Consider the following 23,574-nt stretch of genomic DNA (forward strand, 5'->3'; position numbering starts at 1 on the left):
GGCACGGTTCGTTTCTTAGATCTGGTGGGATAGAGTTCCATAGCGGAGGGCCTGCTGTTGAAAGGGCTCGGTCTCTCAAGGTTCTGTGATTAGTAGTTTTTACGGGTGGAACAAGGAGGCATCCTGTGTAGGCTTCCCTAGTCGGTCTTGTTGATTCGTGAACACGGGGAGGAATTTGTAGGTCGATTGTGGTGTGTTGGTGAATGATTTTGTATAATAATGTGATGGATTTGTAAATTACTCTGAAGTGTATTGGTAACCAGTGGAGGGCTTGAAGGACTGGAGAGATGTGGTCTCTTTTTCTGGTGTTTGTTAGTAAACGTGCTGCTGCGTTTTGGACCATTTGGAGTGGTTTTGTATATGAGGAGGGGAGGCCAAGAAGAGTCGCGTTGCAGTAGTCTAATTTGGAGAAGATGAGGGCTTATAAAAGGAATTGGCAAAAAAATAAGAAAGGGAAGGTGGAAAAAAAAAAGCCTGTGACCAACCGATTAGAAAACTAACAGCCAGCAAAGGTAAAAAAAAAAAATTTACTTTTTAGTGATTGGCACGTGTAATCTTTGGGAATGTGCAAGAATAGCACTTTCTCTATGCGGATCTCACAATGTACGAGATCAGCATGGAGAAAGTGGAAGCCCACGGGGCCTGCACAGAGGAGGCAGCAGAATGGGCTTCAGTGTCAGTAGCAGCAATCGGCACCTCCCCAATAGCCATGTGGCAGCAGTGACAGTGGCATCAAGATTACTGACATCTGGGGATGGTGGCAGTACCAGTCGGGGGACCCCTTCCAAGCAGTGTGCAGAGGTTCAAAAGCAGCAGAGTCAGCCCAAGCTGACTACCATGAATGCTGCACACTCTTACCTCTCTCTGACAGCACACTGGTGAGGCATGGCTGACGCAGGGGCATAGACATCCCCTGAAAATAAGGCCTAGTGCATCTTTGGTAGCAAAAATTAATATAAGACACTGTCTTATTTTCGGGGAAACGGGGTATTTACAATGTGACGTACCAACATCCTTCCGCCTGCCTGGTGGGGTTCAGGATGCCCTCAGCCAAATTTCATCCCAGGCCTAGTGCCTTGCACACCTGAGTACATTTGGTGCATACTCTGACATCCTCAGCTCGGTACTCACATATGTGAGGACTACCAACAAATGTTGCTTACCTGTGCAGGATGTTAGTCCTCATGAAACCCACCCACCACCCTGTAAACTTCTACACATCGCCAAATGGCACTGTTTAATTTCTTCTATTTTTTAACCAAAATTTCAGGGGAAAGCGCGAACGCAGTCCCCCACTACCAGAAATTATGCAGTCGACTTTCCCGCATTTGGGGAAATCGCAGGGGTCAGCACAACCGAAGTGCAATGGATGAGCCTCGCCCTGGGAGAACCACCTTCCTGATCATGGTATCTCCCCTGCCAGGTAAGTATGAGTTGCTTTTATAAAATCTGCCACGTCTTCTTTCAGCCAGCACTGTACACACAGAGGAGGCATTTTCATTGTGTGCTAGAAATCATTCTATTTAAATAACAACTATATTGGGAGTTGTGCCCATGATGTAGATAAGTGTTAACTTCATTTAAAGAACCCCTAAAAGGAATCAAATTGTTCTACAGATACCGTTTGCCATTTCCCAGAATCCTGTGCAGTTTCAGTATTTGCATGTGATGACGTGTTTTTATGCCTGTAGGATTACTTGCATCCGCCTGTTCGCTTAATGGTAGTTCTCTGTTCTTTTAGTCTAGGTTTTCTGTTTCATGTATGAAAAGGCTACTATGGGTAAAAACAAATCCTTCTGAGCATTTTATATGTCTCTATTTTGTTTGCGTCCTTGATTTTCTAATGCCATGCAGGATATTCCGAAAAGGAGAAGTCCCTTGTGTATGAGAGGGGTGGGACGTTTCTGCCCACCAGAAGCAACTCGAGTTAAGTCCCTAAAGTCTTTTAGTTTCTGGATCTTCATAGAATTTATATTTGCCCAGAGTGATTGCTAGGGGACGTTAGAAATACACCACACAGGGAATGAAAGGGAGAGAGAGAAAGTTGTTTTTCCTGATTAATGCAAATGCCTAAATAACTGCAATGATCTTTATGTTAGATTAGAATCTAATTTTATGATTATTAGGAAAAAAACCAAAGAGGCTGTTTCCTGATAGGTAATTTGGAAAAGTAGCTTTGCTTTTTAGTGGCCTTGTAAGGGGCTGGCAGTGTTTGTGGATGTTACTGGGGGAGGTGATGAAGAACAGGGGACAGAGTATGGAAGAGAGAGGATATATGGGGGGGGAGGGGCAGGATGTTTTCAATTTGTTTTAGTACTTTTATATATGAACCGTTTTATATTGTATACCACTTTGGACAGGCAACTGACAGGTTATATGAATAATACATAACAGGAAATGTACTGTTGCAGAATTTTAGCACCTTCATTATCTGTAATCTGCTAGTTATAAGTTATGCAATAATAATAATGCATACAGATTTTTGGAAGGCTAGGATCCTCCTCCAGAAAATATTTCCAGATGCTTATCAGGCACTTGAACCAGCAACTAAAATTGTAAGCAGAGTCCCCAGTTTCTTGCAGAATATTTTCAAGAATCTGTGGCAAGAGTTAGCAAATATACAGGCCGATACAGTACAGTGTGCTCCGGTGGAGCGCACTGTTAACCGGCATTTGGACGCGCGTTTTTGACGCGCTAGCTTTATCCCTTATTCAGTAAGGGGTAATAGCGCGTCGAAAGCGTGCGTCCAACCCCCACCCCCGAGACTAATAGCGCCCGCAACATGATGGCCAAGCTGCACATTTTACTTTAAGAAATTAGTGCCTACCCAAAGGTAGGCGTTAATTTCTGCCGGTGCAGGGGAAGTGCAGAGAAAAGTAGTAAAAACTGCTTTTCTGTGCACCCTCTGACTTAATATCATGGCGATATTAAGTCAGAGGTCCCAAAAGTTAAATAAAAAGTTAAAAATAAATTAAAAAAATTTTAAATGGGCTTGTGGGTTGAAAACCGGACGCTCAATTTTGCCGGCATCTGGTTTCCGAACCCGTGGCTGTCAGCGGGTTTGAGAACAGACGCCGGCAAAATTGAGCGTCTGCTGTCAAAACTCGCTGACAGCTGCCGCGCCTCTTTTTCCCCGGGCCCTAATTTAAATAAATTAACTTACTGAATCGCGCGCAGAGAGTGGCCTGGGCACTCGCCCGCTCTCCCACGATTTTTACTGTATCGGCCCGTCTGTGGCAGATGTTTCACAATTTTGTGGCAATTTTCATGTTAAATTTGCAAAATTTTGCAGAAAGATTAATATGACTATCTGAAATATTTGGGTTTTTTTTAAACTTTACATAGTTTAAATATTGCTTAAAAACTATATTCAAATACAGAATTTACCAAGTACAAAATTAAACTATCATACATACATTTCAAACTTTCAGCTGTGAAGTGTCACTTTTGGTTTTAATTGAAATACAATGCAATCCTTTTTATTTATTTTTATTTATTTATATTTTAAATACTTGTAGTCTGAGTATTTGAGGCTATGTATGCTGAAAATTCCCTCAGTATCAGCAGTTTGTCAAGCTATTAATTATACAGAAAGATATATGCACATATCTTGGACACATGGAACAGATAGTATAAGGAATTAGCATAAGTTCAAATGTCAGCAGGAGTGTGAGCCATCAGTGCTTCTATGAACTGAAATTAATGCCCTCTGCCAGCTGTGGGCCACCAGTAGTTACAGACTTCCAGAACACATCCATGTCTTTGTAAAGTATGCATAATTGGCTACACATGTAAGTGCAAGAACCTTATATAAAAGTGAAATTTTCCTAAAGGGGCATTGTTCCAGCCAGGAATTATGTCAGAATCATCTTTGGCTTTATTTAGCAGGGCCGGCTTTAAGTGTATGCAACTGTGCACTGCACCAGGGCGCCATGTATGGGGAATGCTACATTGCTGGCACCCCTTTCCCTATACTCTTCCACATCATGTAGACAGAGGGGAAAATAAAGGGGCTCCGGGGGGACAGTGGTACTGGATTTAAAAAAAAAGAAGGAGAAAGGGGGATTTCTTGGTAGGGGAGGGAAAAATTGATCACTGTGCCGTTGCCACTACCAGTATGGAAGGAAGGAGCACTGTTCCAGAGCTGCCACCACCAAAGGGGAGGAGAGGGGCATAAATTTCAGTTTTCCCACAGAGCACTGGTTAGCCTAGATATGGCCTGTATTACAGATGTGCTGCCTGTCCTACTGCAGCCTCCAAAGCTGTCTCAGCCCCAGTAGTCAGGTTTGGAAAAGACAGAAAGCAGAAAAAATTATGGCACCAAGGATTACGAAGCCCATTTAAGGTTATCCCTGATGTGGGTGCTCAGAATCCCTGTTGCAGGCATGACTTGTGATAAAGAGTGATGAAGCAGTGAAACATTTTTTATACGTCACACAAGAAGTCATTCTTGTTCCCTAAGTTTTTTTGTTTTTGATCATAAGTAGCTTTATAATTACTAACAACTATTCTATAGCTTTTATGCTTCAGTTTTTGTGCTTTGCTTTTGCTGGACAGGCAGACACCGCAGAAGAGGACATGCTAGATAGAAATGTGTATGCTAAAACGTTACTAGGCCATAGAGTTAAGTTTAGAAACATACCAAGGTTATACTGGTACTATAACTCATTGCATGGTCATAGATAGCATTTGTATACAAAACATTGAATTCACATGCAAAACCAGAACAAATTTACATACAGCCATTTGGATTAATTGTTTATAATAAAATCCAATCATAGAAATATTTAGACAATTGTGTAACCCATTTGGAAAATGGAAATGTGCAATGCCTTATCAGTAAAATCATTTAAGAGAGTTTTCTACTGGTGTGTCTAGCATGGCATTCTCTCATTTTCTGCATAAGGTATGCTGCCTTATGAGATTTAAGATTTTAATAAAAAAATATTTCTCCATAGCTGTCAGCTCCCAAATATTCATTGGTCCACATCACCTTTCTGGTGAGATACAGCAGAACCTAGTTGATCTGGATTTTTACTATCATGTCCCTAAGTCTAAGGATCCTCTGCCACCCAGTATAACTCCATCTGGTTGCAGCAGCCACCAAGCTGGGAGGAGGCGAAGAAGTCCCACATACCCAGGAGAGCAAAACATTTCTGACTTTCAACCAGTCCCTTGTTTGGCAGGGCCCAATGAAGAAGGCTGATGAATAATGCGGATCACTGTATTTTGTAGGTTGGTTTGAGTCTGTGCAGGGAAAAGGCAGAGGCAGTCTGTTCAGAAAGCAGGGGGAGGGAAGTGCCGCTGGAGAAGTAAATGCAAGTGAAAACAGTGCTAGGAATTGGGAGGAGCTAGCCTACAGTAAGATGAGAGGTGACACCAGCAGCAGCCTGTGATAAAGGCTAAGAGGATGAGAGGAAAGCTACATCACTGCCTACGGCCACACCACCCTGAATGCGCCCGATCTCGTCTGATCTCGGAAGCTAAGCAGGGTTGGGCCTGTTTAGTACTTGGATGGGAGACTGCCTGGGAATACCAGGTGCTGTAGGCTTTTTCTTCTTTTAACTCCTTTTGCTGCACCTGACATTTTTCTCTATGGTCTTTCGTTCCCCTTCCTTTTTACAAGGCCACTTTTGAGGGGGGGGGGGCCCCCTCAAAATGGAAGAGAGGAAAAAATGAAAAGAATGAAAGAAAAAAAAATCTCCATTGTCCAGGAATAGTATGTTTAACCGACCATAAGTGAGTGAATGAGCTATGCTGAATGGGTGCAAGTCCTCTGGCGGCGCGGATCAGAATTTTCTCCAATAGCAGAGCTTTGCTCTGCTCATGCACAGGAGTTCCCGCGTGCATCCCTCAGTTGTCATCGACTGTTTTAGTTGTGTTTTTTTCTGCATTGCACGCGGGCGTGAATTTTTTTTCTCCTCCTCAGTCGCACTCTTATCATTAATGTCAACAAAATACAAGGCCCCGGGCTTCAAATACTGCTCCTGTGGACACATCATGTCCGCCCGCCATGGACAGACACAATTACTGTTATCTCTGCCTCAGTCTGGACCACGAACAGGCTTCCTGTAGGGGCTGCGGCCGCATGTCCCCTCAAGCCCAGAGGCAAAGAGCTGACAATTGCAAGGCTTTGGGAAGAAGCAATCTCTTCCCACTCCAGTAGTTATGCACCCTCCCCTCGCCACTCAGTTCAATCATTGCCTGGCCCAAAGCCTCACATTCCTTCAGAGATCTGAAAAAGGGTGGCTTCGGAGGACATGGCAACACAGCAAAAAAAAAAGCACCACCACAAGTCACCTGAAACCAGGTCAAAAATTTATAAAGCCAGTGTTTCCAAAAGTCATTCAGCACCGGCAAGACCGTCCGCTGCAGCTCATGGCAAGCCCAAACGTGCCGATATGTGGCCATCGACATGTCTGCATCGTCCCATGCCACGATGCATCAGTGCACCATGCACCCCGGCCACCTGCGTCGAGTCAGGCCATCGTTGCATCGCCTTATGTCAGCAGGTATATTCGGGTCTATCAAGGAATGCAGAAGAAGACAGACAGGAAATTTTCTCATTTCCAGGAACCTCTATATCCCAAACCTAAGAAAATAGTGAAGGAGCCTCTATCCATCAGACCCCTTCACTCTCCAACCTCAGATATTTACAGAGCGGCTGTACAATCACGTACCGGCTGCCATTCGGTATCCCCATCTACCACCACACAGCGTCTGCTTCCAAGGTCTCTGGGATGTAGCTCCACAGAGATCATGCACCAAATTTCAACCATTCTATCTGGATTTTTTACCTCTCACCATCCAGAGGTCAGTCCTCCGAAGTTCTGCATCTCAGACTCAGAATGTTACAAGCCTGAACATGTAGCAGTCTCCTCTCTAATCAGTTCACACTCTCCAACACAAAGTCCGAGAACTTGGGAGCTGCATGACGCGTCCCTGTATCCAGAGGAAGAGTTGGAGAGGACAGTCTCCTCCTCCAGATCAATCTCCTTCTTTATCCCCCACTTCTTCTACTGGCTTCCCCTCGGATGAACCAGAGAACCCTCCGGAACACACCTCCCCGCCTGAGGATCTCTCATATCCAAAATTTGTGGAGAAAATGGGGGCCTTGCTTAATGTAGAAATCCAAAGATCCCAGACCCCCAGAAAGAAGTCTTTGGGCTCTTAAAGATACTAGATGTCCCTACGGAACCAACAGCTTTACTGCCTTATTCAGTCCTCAAATCAGTCCTCCTTAAATCCTGGCAATCTTCTCACTCCAACTTACTGGTGTCCAGAAAATTAGACATGAAGTACCTCCTTAAAGCACCTCCTTAAAGTTATGGCCCAATTCATGTCCCACAAACATTAGTAGTGGTTGAGTCACCTATGAAGAAAGCAAGGAAGTCTAAACTCCATGCCTTCTCTTCTTTCCCCCCCCCCCCCCCAAGGAAATGATAACAAAATACTGGTTGACTTTGCAAAGAGGATCTTTCAAAACTTGATTCTTGCCTCTCGCATCCAACAACCTCAATTCTATATGATCCATTACATATATGAATGCTTGCAGCTACTGAAGCCTTTCATGTGCTTGGACACTAGGGAACAGATCACTCCTCAACCTTTACTGACCTGGAGGAAGGAATCCGTCATCTCCTCCACCCAGTCTATGAAGTTTTCGGAACTACCTCCAGAGCCTTGGCATCTGCAGTAGCGGATCGCAGAACATTTTGGCTTCGAGTGAGCTCCATTAAGGAGAATAGATAGAAAAACATTCCAGGAATGGAAGGACAAAGGAATAGACCACATGTGCACAGCATTATCAGGAAAACCTCCATTTAATGGAAGGCCATCCATTATTTGTGTGTCCATGTACAGGTCCCTGGTGAAGAATTCATGGATGCCATGTACTACCCCTTTCCTGGACGTCCAGGAAAAGGGCATCCCTGCACAGGCCTTTAATGGACGCTCAAGTCTGGTTCCTTTTCTGGACGTCCAGGAACTGGGCATCCGTTCGCCAACATCCATCAATACAGAGTTTTAAATGAGCTACTTGCTTACCTGTTCCTGTGCTACAACCTGGTCCTCCTGTTCTCTAACATTCTCCAGATTATTTGCCTGAGCAATCGCCCTCCTTTGCCTGACATTCCTTACTCTTGGTTGCACATACAAGAGAAAAGTCAGCAGGACCAAAAAGTGAATAGAATCCATTGTTGAAATGGTAGAAATCTCACGGAAAGCTTTCATGAACAGTCTGCTACCTATAGCATCATCCCAATTATGCCAGGGATAGGGATGGTGCTAAATTTCATGCATAAAACTCGTTTTGGGCATGTGTTACTGCATCGGGGGTAATAGCTAATCAAGTCATGTACATGGAATTTAGATGTGATCGGCACGATTTGCTATGCGCTGGTTTGCACGCGCGTTAGGGACACGCTAATCATGGAATTGCATTGAGCATACGCCTAACACATCTAAAATGTGCGTCCAGTATGCCTGTAGCGGCACGCTGACTGAAGTGCCTGATACCGCATCAGCCAGAATGAGTGGTTCCTAGGTGCTGACAGCCGTTCCCAACATCTGACCTAACCACCTCACTAATTTTCAGATTTATCATTTTCTGCCTTTTTTACAGTCAAACTAAAAAAAAAAAAAAAAAAGACTTTGGACTAGATTCCTGTAGAAGCACTAACCAGTCCCATCCTTCCCAAATTAACTTTATCAGTACCTCCTACTATGTCTTTTCTAATGCTTATTATCTAATCTATTAACAGAATGCCTAGCCTGCAGAAACTTAGTTTTATTATAGTATTTCTTGAAGTTGTTCTCTTTTCAAACTCCAGCAATCAGTATTTATTTATTTGTTTTTTTTCTATACCGGTGCTCGATCTGGAATATCACATCGGTTTACAGTGCAACAAGGCTTCTTATTTTATATTGTAACTTCGTAATATTTCTTACATTATATTTTAAATGAAATGGGGGGCAACAATATATCCTGCAAGGTATCCTACAGTAAAACATAGTACATGGTAACTTACAATAAACTATAAGTAGATTGTAATATAACTTGTAATTGTAAATAAATTAGATTATGCTATAACTTGCAATAAATTATAATGAGAGTCAATATTTATTTATTTATTTATTTATGTAAGTGTTTTTATATACCGATAACCGTATTCACAGCTTTTCGGTTTACATAGAACGTATAATAATGATAGAGAAAATACTTTGAACAATTTGGTTACATGGCAAACAGAGAAAGGAGAATAACTTTATATGCAGACTGAACATAACTATTGATATTCGTATGTGTGTGTATATATGTATGTGTGTATATATATATATATATAGGGTACTATATACAATGTTTTGATAAAATTAGTTAATAAGGCATGTTTAGAGATAGGTATATATTATTGAAACTAAAGAAAGGTGCATGACGTTATATGCAGAGTGAAACATAACTGAGGATAAAGGCATATATATATTGTACACCATATACAATGTTTGGTTAAAGATTACGGTAACAGGCATGCTTATAATGTGGGCATGCAGGACCTCACTCGCTCGCAACCACCCCCTTACAATCCAATAATCACAGACACATTTCATTGTGGGTAAAACAAGGCCGCAGCTTTAATCATTCAGTGATCCGAGCTTATATCCACACATTAACACAAACAACTAGGACTTTGGTATTGCCCACCCCCCACCAGACTATCCGCCACCTTCCGGCAGGATAGCCTAACCAGCCTCTCTGTTTCACTCTTTGGCCCCAACACGCCAGGTTCCGACTCCCGCCACACTCTCTTGCAAGGAGCCAACCCAGGTGTACTCCCGCCTCCAACTTGCAAGGAGTCTGGCCAAGCGGCCCCCGCCTCATCCGGCAAGGAGCCACACCCTGACAACAGCCCTCAGTTGTCAACCACCGTCGGCTTTACCAAAATCCAAATAACTTGAACAACAAAATTGAACAGTTATGGCTCGGACCAACCGCCCCCGCTGCGACAAATCCCCCAAACAAAACCGCAATTCCCCAACAACAATCGCCTAGAACTAAGGGTGGGTGGGAGGGTCGCGCGAACCTTCTGACCCTCTCTCGCTCACCAGCTACCGACTGAAGCCCGCGTTACTAAAACTGCTTAACCAGCAGTTTGAATTTTCTCCCCACCTATCCCAGCTCTCCACGCTTACTCCTTCTGCCCCCCCCCTTGCACCTAAAGCCAATCACTGCATTCCACGACTCTATGACACTCGCCTTCAGTCCCCCCCTCCCCCCCCTTCACGTACTTCACGTTGCAGCCCTACTTGTGTCCCCACGTTGTTTTCACCTCCGTCTATTCCACCTTCCCCCCCCCTCCCCCTCTCCAACCACACGCGCCTCGCCTCTGAAGTGGGCCTGCGCCCACATTACGCCGCCCGGCCGGACACGGGGTCCGGCTGGTCTTCCAAAGTGCAGTGTATATCATTAAAACTAGCGAGTAGACGGCTGTTGAAATAAAATATGTGTAAAGGAAAATGGCGTGGTGACTAGGAATGTTCAGAGAGCATTTTATGGCTTTAAAGCAGTTTATAACTTTAAAATAGAGCATAAGTGGCTGGGGGTAATGGTAGGTATTATGGGTAGGCTAGCTTGAAAAGCCAAGTTTTCAATTTTTTTTTTTTAATTTGTGTATGCAGGGTTCAATGCGTAGATTGGGAGGCATAGAGTTCCAGTTGATGGATCCTGCTATTGAGAGTGCTCTGTCCCTAGTGGAGGTTCGTTGTGTAGTTTTAGGAGAGGGGATGTGGAGGGTTCCTTTATAGGCAGATCTGGTTGGCCTGTTGGAGGTATTGAAGAGGAAAGAGTTATTTAGCCATGTGATGTTCTGGTTGTGTAAGGTTTTGTGTATAAAGGGAGAGTGTTTTGGAAAGAATTCTAGTATGGAGAAGCATAGCGTACAGTGATTTTGTCATTGAATAGAACATTTGTCAACGGAGTGCCATAGTGTAATTTGTAAAGTTTATTAAAGTCATGAGATAACATTGAGAACATTCAGGTGGAGAAGGGGTTAGATAATGCTGCGTATGAGTGTGTTAAAAGGGGATTCAAGGAGTCTTGAAGTTAGTGAGGTGTATGGTGCGGTTGGTGGTATAGTGGAGGTAGGTATGCCTTACCTTTAATGCAGGTTATACAATTTTTGGACAATAGGGGACTGGCCTTTTCATAACACAGTTTGAATTAAAGTTTCTGCCTGGTTAGTCAATGCATCTTCTGATGAACAGCTATCAAATTTGAAGTGTAAACATTGATCCTCACAAGCTAATGAGAGCATATCGCAAGGCTGAATTCTAAAACTGAAATCAAATGACTCAACATTTGGGGACAGGGAAAGGTTAATAAGGGCTTTATTTGATAATGATCCTTATTTTATTTACAGTACCAGATTTATAATTTCACTTTTTATGTTACTAAATTGGAAAAAGCAAAAATATCAAATGCTGTCTCCCATGCAGCCTCTATATATATATATATATATATATATATCTGAAATCCAGAACATTTTTTTTCTCCCTCCTGGCAAATCAGAATTTCCTTCAGATGGAAATCACTTCTTTTGACTTTGGGCTAAGAACCAAGTATAGGGTCTGAGTTAAGAGCTGAGGATGAGCTCTATTTTCATTGACTGAGATTACGAACGTGTATAGTATTGGGGAAATGAGGATTACATTATGTCCATTGCCAAAGTAGGAGGAATAAAAGCTCCAGTTAAAACAAACAAACAAAAAAAAATACTACATTACAATGGAAACCTCTTGTGTGTGGTGTAAAATAAAGGAGAGTAAAGTGCCCAGAAAGCTAGTCTTACAATGAGTCAGTTCCCAAACAAAGAACTGATGCATCAAGGCTCCATATGCAAATATTAAATGCGAATAGGATTCTGGGTAATGATATGCAGTATCTGGGCTACAATTTATTTTTTGTTAGGGGCTCTTTAAATGATAGTAACCATTTCTTTCCTAGTGTGCACAACTGTGAGTGGTTTTCTTGTTTGAATGAGTTGATTTTTAGTAGTAAGTGGCATTACCTCCCTTGTGTTTACAGTGCTGGCTGAAAGAGGACATGGCAAACTTTATAACAGCAACTCATACTTACCTGGCAGGGGAGATACCATGATCAGGAAGGTGGTTCTCCCAGGGTGAGGCTCGTCCATTGCACTTCGGATGTGTTGACCCCTGCGATTTCCCCAAATGCGGGAAACTCGACTGCATAATTTCTGGTAGTGGGGGACTGCGTTCGCGCTTTCCCCTGAAATTTTGGTGAAAAAAACAGAAAAAAGCTAGTTGTAAAACGTTTTTATATTAATTGTACAGATTTCAAGTGATCAGTTTTTATAAATGATCAAATATGTTGCACAACAAGATTTAGAATAAAATGGATACATGAATAGGGTTACAGACTATTTTTAGGTTATTTTTTGATGGCTATGGAATTGGAAACAATGTTTTTAGTAATTTGTAACATTTTTGAAACTTATGTCTCGTAATCAATGATGGATGGCTTTGAGAGTGTACATTTAGTGATTGTGAAACTTGATTTTATTAATACAAATTTTATAAAAGGGTTCTCCCAGGGTGATGCTCATCCATTGCACTCCAGTTGTGCTGACCCCTGCGATTTCCCCAAATGCGGGAAACTCGACTGCATAATTTCTGGTAGTGGGGGACTGTGTTCGTGCTTTCCCCTGGTCTCTTGTTTAAAAATAGAAAAGTCTTGTATTTTATGAATACTGTATGTCTTGGGCTTTCTCAGTAGTAAAGCATGATACAGTGGAATTATGTTTCTTGAATATTCCAGGAGGCTTTTAGCTAATAGCATAATATAGCTATATAATATGGGCCCTGGCCGAGTTAGCTCCCTTTCCTGTTCCTCCATTTAAAAAAAAAATCTGGTTCCACCCCCCCCCTCCCTCCCCCAATGTCTCCTATACAACAGATCAACCTTTGATCTGGACTTCTCCTGTGTTCCTTTCTGGCCAGCAGATCTTATCCTGCCCTCACGCCCTTTCACCCTTTCACTTAATGGTTGTTTTGTTGTTTCTGGTTATTTATTTTCCTACTTTGTTGATATGGTGTTTTCTCCTTAATGGAGCTCACTCGAAGCCAAAATGTTCTGCGATCCGCTACTGCAGATGCCAAGGCTCTGGAGGTAGTTCCGAAAACTTCATAGACTGGGTGGAGGAGATGACTGATTCCTTCCTCCAGGTCAGTAAAGGTTGAGGAGTGATCTGTTCCCTAGTGTCCAAGCACATGAAAGGCTTCAGTAGCTGCAAGCATTCATATTTATTTTATTTATTTATTTATTTGCTTTTATATACCGACATTCGATCGAGATATCACATCGGTTTACATATAACTCGGTGAATAGGGCAGAGACTGCCTTATTTTACATGAAACAATTAACATGGTAACTTGCCTTGTTTTACATTGTAACATTTAACATGGTAACTTGTCTAGCAACGAAGGAGAGGAGTATAGATTATAACAATTTAAAATATATAGGATGGTAGTAAATCACAGTAACATTTATAATGTCATATGAATATGGGTTTACATAGTAATGAGGTAATTTGAGGGTTTAAAACAAAAACATTTTACATTGCAACAAGGATTTATGACAATTTACATTTTGTCGGGGTGACATCGTAAAGTGGTGTTTGAGCAATTTATAACAATCTAGATCGAAGCAATGTGACTTGTTTCAGGTTTGGAGAGGGTATTATTGTGTGGGAAGATAGAGGGGGGGAAGAGGAGGCGGTGGGAGGCGGGAGGCTAGCGGGGGGTGAGAGGTCTTTATGGGGGGAGGGAAGAGGGTAGGGTGGGAGGGCGTGTGATGAGGGAGGGTGGTGAGGAAGTGAGTGGAGGTGCGGGGGAATAATTATGGGTGCATGTTGAAGGGGGGGTGAGGATACAGAGGGAGGGAGTTAAACTCAAGGAGGGGGTTGGGAGTCTGGCGGGAAGGCTTTTCTGAATAACCATGTTTTAAGTTGTTTTTTGAAGTCTTGGGTGGAGGGTTCGTTCCTGAGTTAGGATGGGAGTGAGTTCCATAGTGTTGGGCCCGCTACTGATATGGCTCGTTTGCGGGTGGAGGTTCGGTGTGCTGTTTTGGAGTTGGGGACCGTGAGGAGGCCGGCGTTGGAGGATCTGAGGTTTCTCTGTGTGGTGTATGGGCGTATGGCAGTGTTTAGCCAGTTCATTCTGTTGTTGTTAATTTTTTTATGGATGAGGGTGAGGGTTTTGTATTGGATCCTTTGACTGATGGGTAGCCAGTGAAGTTCTTTTAGAGTGGGTGTGATGTGATTGCATTTTTTCATGTTTGTGATGGTCCTGGCTGCGGCATTTTGCAGAACCTGAAGAGGTTTGATGTATGTGTCAGGGAGTCCAATAAGTAGTGAACTGCAGTAGTCGAGCTTCGAAAAGACGATTGATTGCAGGACTGTACGAAAATCTTGGGCGTGCAGAAGGGGTTTGAGTTTTTTTAATGTTTGTAGCTTGAAGAATCAATCCTTTATCATATATGTGTATATATATATATACATACATATATGTTTTGGATCATATAGAATTGAGGTTGTTGGATGCGAGAGGCAAGAATCAAGTTTTGAAAGATAGTCTTTGCAAAGTCAACCAGTATTTTGTTATCCTTTCCTTGGGGGGGGAGGGGGAGAAGAGAAGGCTTGGAGTTTAGACTTCTTTGCTTTCTTCATAGGTGACTCAACCACTATTAATGTTTGTGGGAGGTGAACTGGGCCATAACATTGAGACTTTTTAAGGAGGTACTTCAAGTCTAATTTTCTGGACACCAGTAAGTTGGAGTGAGGAGATTCCCAGGATTTAAGGAAGACTGATTTGAGGACTGAATGAGGCAGTAAAGCTGTTGGTTCCGTAGGGACATCTGGTATCTTTAAGAGCCCAAAGACTTCTTTCTGGGGATCTGGGATCTTTTGGATTTCTATATTAAGCAGGCCCCCATTTTCTCCACAGATTTTGGATATGAGAGATTCTCAGGTGGGGAGGTGTGTTCCGGAGGGTCCTCTGGTTCATCCGAGGGGAGGCCAGTAGAAGAAGTGGGGGATAAAGAAGGAGATTGATCTGGAGGAGGAGATTGTCCTCTCCAACTCTTCCTCTGGATATAGGGATGCGTCATGCAGCTCCCGAGTTCTCGGACTTTGTGTTGGAGAGTGTGAATTGATTAGAGAGAAGACTGCTCCATGTTCAGGCTTGTAACATTCTGAGTCTGAGATGCAGAACTTCGGAGGACTGACCTCTGGATGGTGAGAGGCAAAAAATTCAGATAGAATGGCTGAAATTTGGTGCATGATCTCTGTGGAGCTACATCCCAGAGACCTTGGAAGCAGACGCTGTGTGGTGGTAGATGGGGATACCGAATGGCAGCCGGTACGTGATTGTACAGCTGCTCTGTAAATATCTGAGTTTGGAGAGTGAAGGGGTCTGATGGATAGAAGCGCCTTCACTATTTTTTTTTTTTCAATTTATATTTTATTAATAATTCAATAGAGAAACAGACAAAGTAAGGATATTCGTAATGAATATGGACATGAACAGCATGAAAGAGTAACCAAACGTATGAAATACAGCAATGCACATGTACATGTCTCCAATAGTTTTCAATTACCCCTTTTACTCCCCCCACCCCCCCACCCCCTCCACCATGAGTCCTTTCAAAAACGGCAAAAACCATGGAAAGTAAAATAGTAATGAGAGAGGGCATATTATGAAGTAATAAGTCAAAAGCCCGTAAGATGGCACTGTTAGAAACATAGAAATGACGGCAGAAGAAGACCAAACGGCCCATCCAGTCTGCCCAGCAAGCTTCACACACTTTTTTTTTCTCATACTTATCTGTTTCTCTTAGCTCTTTGGTTCTATTACCCTTCCACCCCCACCATTGATGTAGAGAGCAGTGATGGAGCTGCATCCAAGTGAAATATCAACTTGATTAGTATGGGGTAGTAACTGCCGCAATAAGCAAGCTACACCCATGCTTATTTGTTTTACCCAGACTATGTTATTCAGCCCTTATTGGTTGTTTTGATTCTCCCCTGCCGTTGAAGCAGAGAGCTGTGCTGGATATGCATGAAGTATCAGTTTTACTTCTCCCCTGCCGTTGAAGCAGAGAGCTGTGCTGGTTATGCGTGAAGTATCAGTTTTTCTTCTCCCCTGCCGTTGAAGCGGAGAGCTATGCTGGATATGCATTGAAAGTGAAGTATCAGGCTTATTTGGTTTGGGGTAGTAACCGCCGTAACAAGCCAGCTACTCCCCGCTTTGTGAGTGCAAATCCTTTTTTCCACATTTCCTCTTGCTGTTGAAGCTTAGAGCGATGTTGGAGTCACAGTAACCATGTGTATGTTTATTGAATAAGGGTATTATCTCCAGGCAGTAGCCGTCATTCTAGCGAGCCACCCACTCTTCATTGACGGCCTCTTGACTTTATGGATCCACAGTGTTTATCCCACGCCCCTTTGAAGTCCTTCACAGTTCTGGTCTTCACCACTTCCTCCGGAAGGGCATTCCAGGCATCTACCACCCTCTCCGTGAAGAAATACTTCCTGACATTGGTTCTGAATCTTCCTCCCTGGAGCTTCAAATTGTGACCCCTGGTTCTGCTGATTTTTTTTCCTACGGAAAAGGTTTGTCGTTGTCTTTGGATCATTAAAACCTTTCAAGTATCTGAAAGTCTGTATCATATCACCTCTGCTCCTCCTTTCCTCCAGGGTGTACATATTTAGATTCTTCAATCTCTCCTCATAAGTCATTTGATGAAGACCTTCCACCTTTTTGGTCGCCCTTCTCTGGACCGCCTCCATCTTGTCTCTGTCTCTTTGTAGATACGGTCTCCAGAACTGAACACAGTACTCCAGGTGAGGCCTCACCAAGGACCTGTACAAGGGGATAATCACTTCCCTTTTCTTACTCGATATTCCTCTCTCTATGCAGCCCAGCATTCTTCTGGATTTTGCTATCGTCTTGTCGCATTGTTTCGCAGACTTCATATCATTAGACACTATAACCCCTAGGTCCCTCTCCTGCTCCGTGCACATCAAAAATTTTGTTTGATTTCATTTGGCGGAGGCAACCACCAAGAGTAGTTCTGATAAAGTAATTATCCCATTTCACTCTTTTGGATGCTGATGGCAGTCATCGTTTACAGAAAAAAAAAAGAGAGAGAAAAGAGAAAAAATTATGTGCCAGCTTGTCTTGCTTCCCATTGCAGATAAGGAGACCACGCGGCTCGGAACTTGGATGAAGAATTATGTAACTCCGCCGTTATGGCTGCCATTTTACAATAATAATGTATCTTTTGTTGTACCATGGCTAATGATGGAATCTTGTCTTGTTTCCAAAAACTCGCTATAGTGAGCCGTGTAGCAATAAAGACTTGTTGACAAAAAGTTTTGTGTGTTGTCTCCAAGGGTTTATGTGGCAGGTGAAGCAACATAAAGCCCGGATGTAGAAGGCCCTGCAGGTCCAATATGTGCTCCGTCCAGTTCGCCACCTGTTGCCAGAGGGAATAGATTTTATCACAGAGCCACCACATGTGTATAAAGGTACCTAAGTGGCCGCAGCCTCTCCAACATCTATCGCTGATGTGTGGATATCTTAGATGCAGAGTACTTGGTGTGAGGTGCCATCATGTTATAAGCTTATAACAGTTCTTCTGCATGGTGGCGGACACGGAACAACTACGAGCTGAGGTATAAATTTGTATCCAGTCCTCAGTACTAATGCTATGTCCCAAATCTTGCTCCCATTTTAGCATATGACTATAAGGTTGCGGTTCCGATCCCAACAGTAAATCATATAGTTTAGATATCATACCTCTCTTTCTATCAGCATCCTCACATAGGTGTTCAAACAGAGTTTTGCCAAATGCTATTGATTGAGAAATGGAAGGCGTCCTCAAAAAGTGAATAACTTGGCTTCTCGCTAAAAAATCTTTCCATGGAAGTGTATATCTATGTTGTAAATCTATCCAGGACATAAGAGTTGAAGTAAGTGTTCCACCCTGAGGATACCTTTCTGTTTCCAACCGTGGAAGGAGTTATTGTCTCGTCCCGCTGGGAAAAGAGTATTATAATAAAGAGGAGTAGAATAAAAGTAAGTTCTAGCTCCTACAAGGTGTATTTTCCATTTAGTCCAAAGTTTGAGAGTGGTACCTAAAGCCATGGTCAGTGTCCATATAGGAGGCCAGGTATCGCACGGATGCCAAAAGATTGCACTGAGAGGACACCCTCCTAACAAAAATTCCTCAAATTGCACCCACTGTTTCACATACAATGATCTATGTATATCAATGACGGCAGAGAGTTGTGCCGCTGCATAATATTTTTCTAAGTTTGGCATACCTAACCCCCCTCTGAGCTTGGGTTGTTGCAATACTCGTTTAGCTACTCTTGGTGGTCGCCTCCGCCAAATGAAATCAAACAAAAATTTTTGCCAGGATTTTAATATAGCACTGCTGATAAAAATGGGTAAGGTATTAAACAGGTACAAAAACCTTGGCAAAAGGTTCATTTTTACAACAGCTACTCAACCTAGCCAAGAAAAATCTTCTCTGTCCCATTTTTGTATATCCTTTTTCATTTTATCTACCAGGGGCATATAATTAAGAGTAAAAAGCTGGTTAATGTCAGGTCCAATGTGCACTCCTAGACATTTAAGAGATTTGTGTGCCACCTTGAATGGGTAAGTCTGCTTTATCGTCTGAATTATGGATGGATCCGCAGATACATACAGCATTTCAGTTTTATCTAGGTTGATTTTGAAGCCATACACATTGCTAAACGCTTGTATTTCAGCCGTGACTTCATGTAAAGATTGAAGAGGATTAGTGAGGGTCATAAGGATGTCGTCTGCGAATAGTGATAATTTGAGATTAAGGGAACCAAGTGTAGCACCCTCAATCCCCTCTGATGCCCGAATTCGGGTAGTAAATGACTCTAAAAAAAGGGCAAATAAAAGGGGTGACAGGGGACATCCCTGTCTTGTTCCTCGCTGTACAGGAAAAGGATCCCCATATCCCCCATTTACTTTTATTCTAGCCACTGGGTTATGATAGAGGCATTTAATCCAATTAAGAAATCGAAATCCAAAGCGCATTTTGTCTAGAGTGGCGAATAAGAAATCCCAGTGCACAAGATCGAAGGCTTTTTCGGCGTCCACAGCAAGGAGAACCAAGGGAATCTGTTTAGTTTTAGCCCACCATATAATATCAGTAACTTTTCGTACATTGTCAGCTGCTGTACGCTGGCAAACCAACCTGATCTTTGTGTACCAACTGAGCTAGAATAGCATTTAAGCGATTAGCTAATACTTTAGCAAACAACTTAAGATCAATATTTAAGAGGGAAATGGGGCGATAGGATCCACACTGAGTGGGGTCTCTTCCTGGTTTCGCAATGACGGTGATTCCGGCAACATTAGAGTGAATGGGCAAGTGTTCGTTTTCTGTTAAACTGTTGAAAAAATCCACTAGAGGTTCTGCCAGTTGCGCTTGGCATTGTTTATAATAATCCCCTGTGAAGCCATCAAGACCTGGAGATTTTCCGCTTTTTAAGTCTTTTATCACGGTCTGCACTTCCAGCGTCGTGATCGGTGCATCTAGATAGTGTTGTTGTGCTTCCGTCGGGGTTGGTAGCATGATTGGTAAGAGATAGCGATGTATAGCTTCCAAGGATATATTAGGATCTTTGCCATAGAGGGTGGCATAAAATTGTGCGAAGCATTTTCTGATGTCCCGGCTGTTAGTTTGGAGAGTTCCTTGTTTGTCCTTGATTTTAGCGATGTTGTTAAGTAACATGCGTTGTTTTAGCTTTCTGGCCAAAATCCGTCCCACTTTATTATTGCCCTCGAAATACTGTTGTTTAGTTCTGTCAAGGGCATAATCTATTTGGGTGGACTCAATAATGTTTAATTTTGAGCGAGCCGTCCGGATCTGCTGTAATATGGAAGGTGCTTGATTCTTGGCGTGTTGGTGCGTTAAAGAGTTGATGATATGAAGCAGTTCAGTTCGTCGCTTTTCCCGTGTCTTCTTCAGTGCTGCAGAAAGTGCAATAAGACGTCCGCGGATAACCAGTTTTGAACATTCCCAGATGGAGCCAGCCATTGGTACTGATCCCTTATTAATGCTGAAGTAATCGCGAAGAGCATCCTGGATAACATGGAGATTGTCTTTAGATTTCAAAAGATCCTCCCTGAGGCGCCAGTAGTGAAGACCTGGGTCAGAATCAGTGAGGATCAGAGTAGCCCACACCGGCGCATGGTCAGACCATGTGATGGTGCCTATGTCCACATCAATCACCGAGTTCTGTAGACTTTTGTCAAGGAGTATGTAATCAAGTCTGGAATAGATGTTGTGAGGATTAGAGTAGAAAGTGTATGTCCTCTCGTTGGGGTGACGTTGCCTCCATATATCCACCAGACTCCAGCTCTTCATCAGGTCAGAAAGCTCAGAGGAGGCTTTCCATCCCCCCGTTGTCCGATAACTTGAGGTATCCATCCTCTGGTTCCGTACAAAGTTATGATCTTCTCCCCAGATAATATTGCCTTTGGCGAATGTGGTTAGTGCCTCATGCACGGATTGTATAAAGGCCTTCTGGCCCACATTGGGTGCGTAGATATTAGCGATGGTGAATAGTATCTTATCAAATTGTAGTTTTAAAAGTTGAAATCGACCCATAGGGTCAGCCAAGTGATCTTTATAAGTGAATGTTACTTTTTGCGCTATTAAAATGGCAACCCCTGCATACTTGGAATTTTTGGTGCTGGCTGCAAGGAATGCGGATGGAAAATTTCTGAATTGCAGGAGATGTTCATGATGTTTACGAATGTGGGTTTCTTGGAGTAGGGCAATGTCCACATGTTGATGTAATAAATCTTTTAATAGGGACTGACACTTTGTGTGCGTATTAAGTCCCTTAACATTAAGGGACCAGATCTTTAAAGCCATATCACATTCAGAAAGGTGCTAAATAATCGTCTCCTGTTAAATGATGAATAAGCCCCACGCGGAGTCCTCAGAACTTTCCTTTGGGACCCATTAGAGCACTCATGGAGTAAAAATCCCCCCTCCCTTCCCTTCCCCAAAACATATGTATCCCCGTTTTGGATACCTCCCATCTCAGGGGTCTTTGTCACCAACAGGAAAGCCGCTATCCCTGCGGCATATTCTAGCCAAAATAAATCACAGTTCACAGCCTCGTATCGCAAAGCTGAAGCCCAGTAACGTGCTAAAAGCGCAAGTGCACCCAGCATTTGAGTTTAGCTATCGCTTAATGTCCTCTCTCTTTAGCGATCGGGGAGCACTTGAGATGGTCTGGGTGAGCCTTTCTGGCGTTCTAGACATTTGGTGTTTCCTGCGCGCTGCCATCTGGGAGTGTCAGGTACTCTGCCAGCTTTTAGCTGGGGAGTTGGGACGACTTTTGGTTGAGGCAAATTAGCCTTACAGAATGCGGCATTCGCCTCTTCCATATCTCTGACCCAGTATGTGACTCCGTTAGCCATGAATGAAAGTCCAAAAGGAAATGTCCATCTATAGCGTATGTTATTTTCCTGCAGTATGGAAGTGACAGGACGCAGGTCAAAACGTTTACGCAAGATTGAGGCGGCTAGATCATTAAAGATGTATAGTTTATGGGTTTCCCAGATCCACTCCCGCTGTTTCCGAGAAGTATTATAAATAATATTTTTTTCTTGAAAAGTCTGAAGACAGGTCAAGATGTCTCTGGGTCATTCAGAACTACGTGGGCCTTGTACCCTGTGGGCTCATTCAATATGAAAGGCCACGGTTCCCGAGGTTGAGCTTTCACCCACCTGATCAGTATGAAGAAGAATCGCATTAAATATTTTTGTGACTACTTCTGTGCAATCAGCATATTCGGGGAGTTCAGGGACGCCCCTAATGCGAATATTATTACGACGGGATCTATTTTCTAGGTCCTCTATTTTTTCATTTAAGAGTTTAATAGCAGTTTGTGACTGACTCGTGTCGTCCGCCATTTTGTGCAGTATCTCCTTGTGGTGTTCAATTCTAATATCAAGATCATCAACGTGATGCCCCACGGCCGCCAGGTCTTCTCTTACCTCGGAGAACGAGAGCATGAGGTCCTGTTTGTGTTTGAGATCTTTACTCAAATCGATAAACCATTCTCGCAGCTCTGCGAGTGTGGTAAGTTCTGCCAGTGAAGCCGGTGCCACGTGGTCGAGATGACGCTCCGGGTTGTCTGTCGCGGCCTGCTCCTCCGCACTGGGTTCGAGATTCTCATGCGATTTAATATAGGAGAATTGCGCCAGGTCCGGATTTTTTCTTTTAGAGGTCATCTCTGCTGCTTGGCACATGAGCGAATGGTATTTGTAGCGTTGTATCCAGCAAAAAGTGTGCGATTCGGGCTATTTAGGATAAATGCCACTGGGAGCGTTCACTTCAGGCAGCCATTCCCGTTGGTGACGTCAGCGCTCCCCCTCCTTCACTATTTTCTTAGGTTTGGGATATAGAGGTTCCTGGAAATGAGAAAATTTCCTGTCTGTCTTCTTCTGCATTCCTTGATAGACCCGAATATACCTGCTGACATAAGGCGATGCAACGATGGCCTGACTCGACGCAGGTGGCCGGGGTGCATGGTGCACTGATGCATCGGTGGCATGGGACAATGCAGACATGTCGATGGCCACGTATCGGCACGTTTGGGCTTGCCATGAGCTGCAGCAGACGGTCTTGCCGGTGCTGAATGACTTTTGGAAACACTGGCTTTATAAATTTTTGACCTGGTTTCAGGTGATTGGTGGTGGTGCTTTTTCTTTTGCTGTGTTGCCATGTCCTCCGAAGCCACCCTTTTTCAGATCTCTGAAGGAATGTGAGGCTTTGGGCCCGGCAATGATTGAACTGAGTGGCGAGGGGAGGGTGCATAACTACTGGAGTGGGAAGAGGTTGCTTCTTCCCAAAGCCTTGCAATTGTCAGCTCTTTGCTTCTGGGCTTGAGGGGACATGCGGCCGCAGTCCCTACAGGAAGCCTGTTCGTGGTCCAGACTGAGGCAGAGATAACAGTAATTGTGTCTGTCCATGGCGGGCGGACATGATGTGTCCACAGGAGCAGTATTTGAAGCCCGGGGCCTTGTATTTTGTTGACATTAATGATAAGAGTGCGACTGAGGAGGAGAAAAAAATTCACGCTCGCGTGCAATGCAGAAAAAAACACAACTAAAACAGGAGCGATGCACGCGGGAACTCCTGTGCATGAGCAGAGCAAAGCTCTGCTATTGGAGAAAATTGTGATCCGTGCCACCAGCGGACGTTGCACCCATTCAGCATAGCTCATTCACTCACTTATGGTCGGTTAAACATACTATTCCTGGACAATGGAGATGGGTTTTTCCTTTCATTTCTTTCTCTCTTCAATTTTGAGGGGGGGGGGGGGGCAGGAACCCTGCTTTTGCATCCAGTGGCCTTGTAAAAAGGAAGGGGGGGACAAAAGACCACAGAGAAAAATGTCAGGTGCAGCAAAAGGAGTTAAAAGAAGAAAA

The 23,574-nt window shown here is 43.4% G+C and overlaps 3 non-coding genes and 1 pseudogene across 3 annotated transcripts; 3 read left to right on the forward strand and 1 right to left on the reverse strand.

Annotated features, from left to right (window-relative positions):
* Nucleotides 1-1,267: 1,267 nt before the first annotated feature.
* Nucleotides 1,268-1,431, reverse strand: LOC115082737. The gene has a single exon (XR_003854242.1). It is a non-coding gene; the product is annotated as a U1 spliceosomal RNA (small nuclear RNA).
* A 4,001-nt stretch (nucleotides 1,432-5,432) lies between these two features.
* Nucleotides 5,433-5,551, forward strand: LOC115082823. The gene has a single exon (XR_003854312.1). It is a non-coding gene; the product is annotated as a 5S ribosomal RNA (ribosomal RNA).
* Nucleotides 5,552-12,122: 6,571 nt separating this feature from the next.
* Nucleotides 12,123-12,286, forward strand: LOC115082740. The gene has a single exon (XR_003854245.1). It is a non-coding gene; the product is annotated as a U1 spliceosomal RNA (small nuclear RNA).
* Nucleotides 12,287-12,579: 293 nt separating this feature from the next.
* LOC115082745 lies at nucleotides 12,580-12,722 on the forward strand (annotated as a pseudogene).
* The last annotated feature ends 10,852 nt before the right edge of the window (nucleotides 12,723-23,574 follow it).

The sequence above is a fragment of the Rhinatrema bivittatum genome, chromosome 1, assembly GCF_901001135.1.
Source record: "Rhinatrema bivittatum chromosome 1, aRhiBiv1.1, whole genome shotgun sequence".
In the NCBI taxonomy this organism is placed as follows: Eukaryota; Metazoa; Chordata; class Amphibia; order Gymnophiona; family Rhinatrematidae; genus Rhinatrema; species Rhinatrema bivittatum.